The 5,680-nt window shown below is 38.6% G+C and overlaps 1 pseudogene; it reads right to left on the bottom strand.

Moving 5' to 3' along the window:
- Positions 1-1,852: 1,852 nt before the first annotated feature.
- Positions 1,853-3,724, bottom strand: LOC110310766 (60 kDa heat shock protein, mitochondrial pseudogene; annotated as a pseudogene).
- Positions 3,725-5,680: the final 1,956 nt, after the last annotated feature.

The raw sequence follows: 5,680 nt of genomic DNA, 5'->3' as shown, positions 1-5,680 counted from the left end.
GAAAAGTGTTTCAGCACGACTTCCGTCTACATTGACCAAAGGGGCTGAAAAGAGGTGGGTATCTTAGTTTGAGTTTTATTCCTATGAAGGGACTCCATGACAAAGGCAACTCTTATAAAGGTAAACATTTCATTGAGGCTGTCTTACTACTTCCGAGGTTCATTCCATTATCATGGGTTCTAAATCTTGATTCAAAGGCAGCAGCAGGAGACTCACACTTCCACACTGGGCAGAGCTTGAGCAATAGCATCCCTCAAAGCCCACCTACTCAGTGACACACTTTCTCCATCAAGACCACAGCTCCTAATAGTGCCACTTCCCATGGACCAAGCATATTCAAACCAATGCATTCCACACCCTGACATTCAAAGGCTTGTTCAAATGCATAAGTCTGTGGTGGTCATACAAAATATATTTAGTCTCCCTCCAAATGTCCCCACAGTCTACCACAGTCTCAATAATGTTAAAAGTTAAAAGTTCAAAGCTTCTTCTAAGATTCATGCCATCTATTAACTGTAATCTTATATAAATTTAAAATCAAAAAAGAATATAACATACCTCCAACACATTATGGCAGATGATATACATTATTGTTCCAAAATGTCATAGGGAGAAAATACTGGACAAAAATAAAATAAAAAACTAGATAGGCAAACTATAAACTACATCTCCATGTATGATGTCCAATTCCTTTCAGCACAGATGACTGCAACAAGCTTCTTTCACTTGGCCTGATTCCTCTCCCTGGCAGCTGCTTTCCTTGCCAGGTATCCTATAGCTCTGGCATTTTTCTCATCTTGGGGTCTCCAAGGCAACTTCAGCTTTACTACTTCTTGTTCCAATGACTGGACATTTCTACTGAGATCCTCGTAAGGCTTGGGTCACTACTCCAGCTCTGTGCTCTCTAGTTGATTCCACTCCACTGCTGCTGTTCTTCTTGGAGATCATTCCGTTTTACTAGTATCTCCAACTCACTGGGTTCTTCTGTTGCTAATAGGCTTCACAAATAGGCTCTCATTGGGTCTCTTCATGGTGCCAAACCTCAACTTCCTTGCATAACACTTTCAGTCCTAGGACATCAATTGTAACTAAGGCTGCACTTCACCGATGACCTTCTCTAGCTTCTCACAGTGCCAAGCCTCAGCTGTTCTCCATGACCCCTTCAAACCTTCAAAACCAGTACCACCTGGTGACGCTTACACATTACTAACTTGAGCTGCAGAACTATGTGCAACCTTGTTTATCTCTGGAACTCAGCTTCTTTGTGCTCTAAGAAAACACTTCCCAGATTTCACCTCAGTGTTGTAGGTCTCTTCTTAATCACTGCTAAAATCTGAGCCCCAGCTAAGGAACATCAATTGTCCCAGTAACACTTGCTATTTTGTTTTGTTTTCTTTTAACTTTAAACATAATTCTAACATACAAAGTTTGTCACATCCTTGGACATTTCTCTGCTTTGTATATAGTCATCACTATGCTCCACAGAAAGACCTCTTTTGAACCTCTCATGTGGTGACACAGCACTGTAGTCCTGATGCTACTAGTACAGTAGAGATGCCTCGGTGATTTAAGTTGAAAACAAGACCTTGATATATGGCCCTTGCACCTAGAATCAGGAATGTACAAATGTCTTTATTTAAAAATACAAAATAAATTATCTGAACGCACGGGCAATGACAACAATAAACCACTCTATATCATGAGTGGAAATGAGTAAGTGATAGTTACAGTGATCAGCCTGCCTTGTGCTCACTCATTTTCTTTAGGTGACTTCTCTGAAATTATCTGTGGGGAATCCACCTCGAGCTTCCTGTCACAGTTCATTGATAAGGACAAAGTACTATTCTAGGAGTTAGAACATACCACCTCCCAGACCTCCTCCCTTTCTATCCAATGCACCTGTTCCTGAGTCCTTCTCTTCTTTAGGGATTTCTGTTACCACATCTTTGACTGTAGTTAGCAAGGAGGCCACACCACCAGCAGCTGTTAAAGCAGTCTTACAATCTTTGTTGAATTAATAATTCCCTTTTCTACCATGTTCACAAAATCTCCAAGCATGGCATCACACCCAACTTTTGAGGAACTGCAGCATTTTCTCAACTAAGATCCTTTAACACCTGCATTCCTAGCAATCATCACTGCAAGAACTTTGAGTGTTCTTTTAATAATTTCAATACATAGTTTTTGATCTTCAATAGCAGGCTTTAATGAATCGAAGGCTGGGATGCACTGAAGCAAAGCTTGGGTCCTGACTAGAATAATACCTTCTTCAACAACTGCTCTTGCAGCATTAAAAGCACCTGTAACTCTATCTTTTTTCTCATTCACTTTAACCTTCAGCAGAGCTACTCCATCTGAAAGTTTAATAAATTGTGTATTCATCTTTTCAGTTTCATACTCACTAGCTGTGATGTCTAGCTGCTCAGTGATTTCTTGAATACATTTTATTTTCAATTTGAGCTTTGTCATCTTTTCCTTTCAAAAGCATAGTGTTCTCTTTAGTGACAATGACCTCTCTAATGTTTCCTAAGTCATGAGCTTGAAGATCTTCAAGATTTAGACTCAACCCCTCTTCTCCGACACCACACCACCAGTGTCAATAGCTATATTTTTAAGCTGGTTCTTACTATTGATCCCACACCCTCGAGCTTTGACTGCAAAAAAACTGAAGACTAACCTTTAGCCTGGTCAAAAGCTATGTGCTTAGAGTTTCTGTCTCTATCTTCAGTGATTCTATCCAAGGGCTTCCAATGAACAGTGGCAATTTTAAAGAGCTTGTGCAATGGACTGAACACTAGGAATTTTCTTTTCACTCATCAAAACATAGGCATCTTGGAATTCACATTATTGACCTATTTATGTGTCAATAAATGTGAGGAAATATATCCTCTATCATGCTTCATGCCTTCAATAATTTCTAACTAATCATTCAAGTTTTTTCCATCTTTCACTGTAATGACACCCATTCTTCTGACCATTTTCACTGAATCAGAAATGATGTTTCTAATGTTTTTGACTCCATTGCAGAAATTGTGCCAACCTGAGCAGTTTCTTCAGGGACTGTTACAGGTTAAGATTGTTTCCTAAGTTCATCAATTACAGCACCAACAGGCAATATCACATTTCTCTGGATTTCTACTGGATTAGTCCCTTTGCTGAACTATTCAAAGCCCTCCTTGACAATAGAGCATGCCAGAACTGTTAGCAGTGGTAGTACCATCCCAAGTCTTTTTGTTTGTGTTATTGACAACATCCTGAACAAGTTTAGCTCTGATTTATTATTATTATTTATCCTTCAAATCAATTGACATTGCAACAATGAATGCATATTTTGTTACTTTGGTACTTTCTCAAATCTGTTCTACAATCACCGTTCTTCCCTTCTGGCCCATTGTAAGACCTACAGCATTGGCTAAAAGGTCAACTACACCTTGAAGCCTTAAGGCTCAAGCATCTCTACACCAAGTTTTCCATCTATGGCATAGGACCAAGTGAAATTAAGAGCCTGTGCTTGGAAAACTGTTCTCAGTGTGGAACAACTGTGGGTATTGAAGAATGTCTGCAAGGCAGTGAGAGGAGTGGAAGAGGCAAGGTAGGCATTGTATAAGGAGGGAACCTCTTTTATTCTTGACTCTAAAGTTAGAGCCACATAGCAGAGTCTGCTGATTTCTGCTGCCTGCTGGGGAAGGACTAGCTTCCCTCCTTGTGCTGTTATATCCTTCATTTTCTCAGCTTGCTTGCCCTGGAACTTGCTCTGTAAACTCAAGTGATGTGCATGCCTATGTCTCCTGAATTCTGGGATGAAATCATGTACTACCAGGCCTGGACCTAAGCTTCTCTTTTCCTTTTCACGCCAGGGCCTAGCAAACACATAAGTGGATGCTCACAGTCAGCTATTGGATGGATCACAGGGTCCCCAATGGAGGAGCTAGAGAAAGTATCCAAGGAGCTAAAGAGATCTGCAACCCTGTAGGTGCAACAACATTATGAACTAACCAGTACCCCGGAGCTCTTCACTCTAGCTGCATATGTATCAAAAGATGGCTTAGTTGGCCATCACTGGAAAGAGAGGCCCATTGGACATGCAAACTTTATATGCCCCAGTACAGGGGAATGCCAGGGCCAAAAAAATGGGAATGGGTGGGTAGGGAAGTGGGGGTGAGGGTATGGGGGACTTTTGGGATAGCATTGGAAATGTAATTGAGGAAAATTCGTAATAAAAAAGATCTTTAAAAGCATAAGTATATTAAGACTCAAGGTTTTCTTCTAGTTATGAAAACTCATTTCTCAGTAACATTTTTTTATCTTCCTGTACTGTTATGTCTTACACATCACTTTCTCTACAATAAACATGTTTAATGTTATTAAGTACTTTTGCCTCCTATGTTGTGTTACCTTGATTTATTAAACATATTCTGAAAGAATATACTGATCTCAATATTTAATTCTTGTGAATTCGATTTTAGAAATGAGAAAATTAAAATAAAAAATATGAATTCCTAAAGTGTACAAATGCATTTGAACATGGTTAAACCACACATAGGTGTGTTTTTAGAAAAATCCATTATTCTCTTTCTGTTCACTAGACCACAGAGTAAACTCTGCTTCTTTGCTAGGACTGCAGTCTTCTCTTAACACTTGGTGAGTTGTCAGCAAATTGATGCCTATAGTTAATTACCTCCACTGTCAAATTATAAGATCATGCTTTTCTCTTTCTCAATGTGTGCCTTCAATTGTGATCTTTCCCACTTTTGCATCTGTGAAAGTTATTATGTACCCATAATGAGGATGAACATTCTGAAATGAACACACTAAAGCTCTTTTAAATACAAGTACATTCTTATTGATATATTGATGTGCCATTAGTGTCTAATTAATGTATCAGAGATTCTTATGACTGTGACTTTCAATATTTTGGCTCCCTGTATGCTTTTAATGAGTATCTTGTAGTCCTTACAGTAGATGGATGAATTATTGAAGAAAAATATATACTCTGAGTCTAACAACTACACAATGAGTACTGATGTTTTAATTTCTTCATTAGAATTCTATTTTTAGAGAATGGAATTGATTTGATATGCTAATAAATGTACACTAGAAAATGTTTTGAAGATTTTGATCCTGGATGTTTGCATTAAAGTGCTGAATTACAGCTTGTGTGTGTTCACCAAAGTCACAAGATATGGAATCAACATCAAATCAATAATGTTCATGTAGTCCAGTGACAAACATTCTTAGACAGAAATCAGTAGGGAAAAAAATCTCACAATTCAGCCCCAAAATAAAATATCTCAGAATATCTTTAGGAAGAAAATGCAAAGTCCTATACAATGAAGACATTAAAAGCCTCAACAAATAAGCTGAAGAAAATACTAGAAAATGGAAAGACCTTCAATTCTCATGGATTGTTAGTGTTAATATTAGGAAAATGTTCATGCTGACAAAAGCTACCTACAGATTCCAAGCAATAACCATTAGGGAGATCAGGAAAACTGCAGAAGACAGGGAGAACACATTGTAGGTACTAAGGTAGGTGGAGGACTTAGTGAGTGTGACTGTCCCTTCTTCCCTGGAACAGTTATGGTTTAGCAAATAAGTCCTGCTCAGCCCTTATCATATCCCACCATATGATAATGAAGTACTGTGCTATGACTCATCAGAGGACAAAGGGAACAGAAGC

This window comes from Mus caroli, unplaced genomic scaffold, assembly GCF_978045245.1.
Source record: "Mus caroli unplaced genomic scaffold, Mus_caroli_1 scaffold_16, whole genome shotgun sequence".
NCBI lineage: Eukaryota > Metazoa > Chordata > Mammalia > Rodentia > Muridae > Mus > Mus caroli.
The sequence above is the reverse complement of the archived record's forward strand: the minus strand, read 5'-3'. Positions and strand labels throughout refer to the sequence as shown.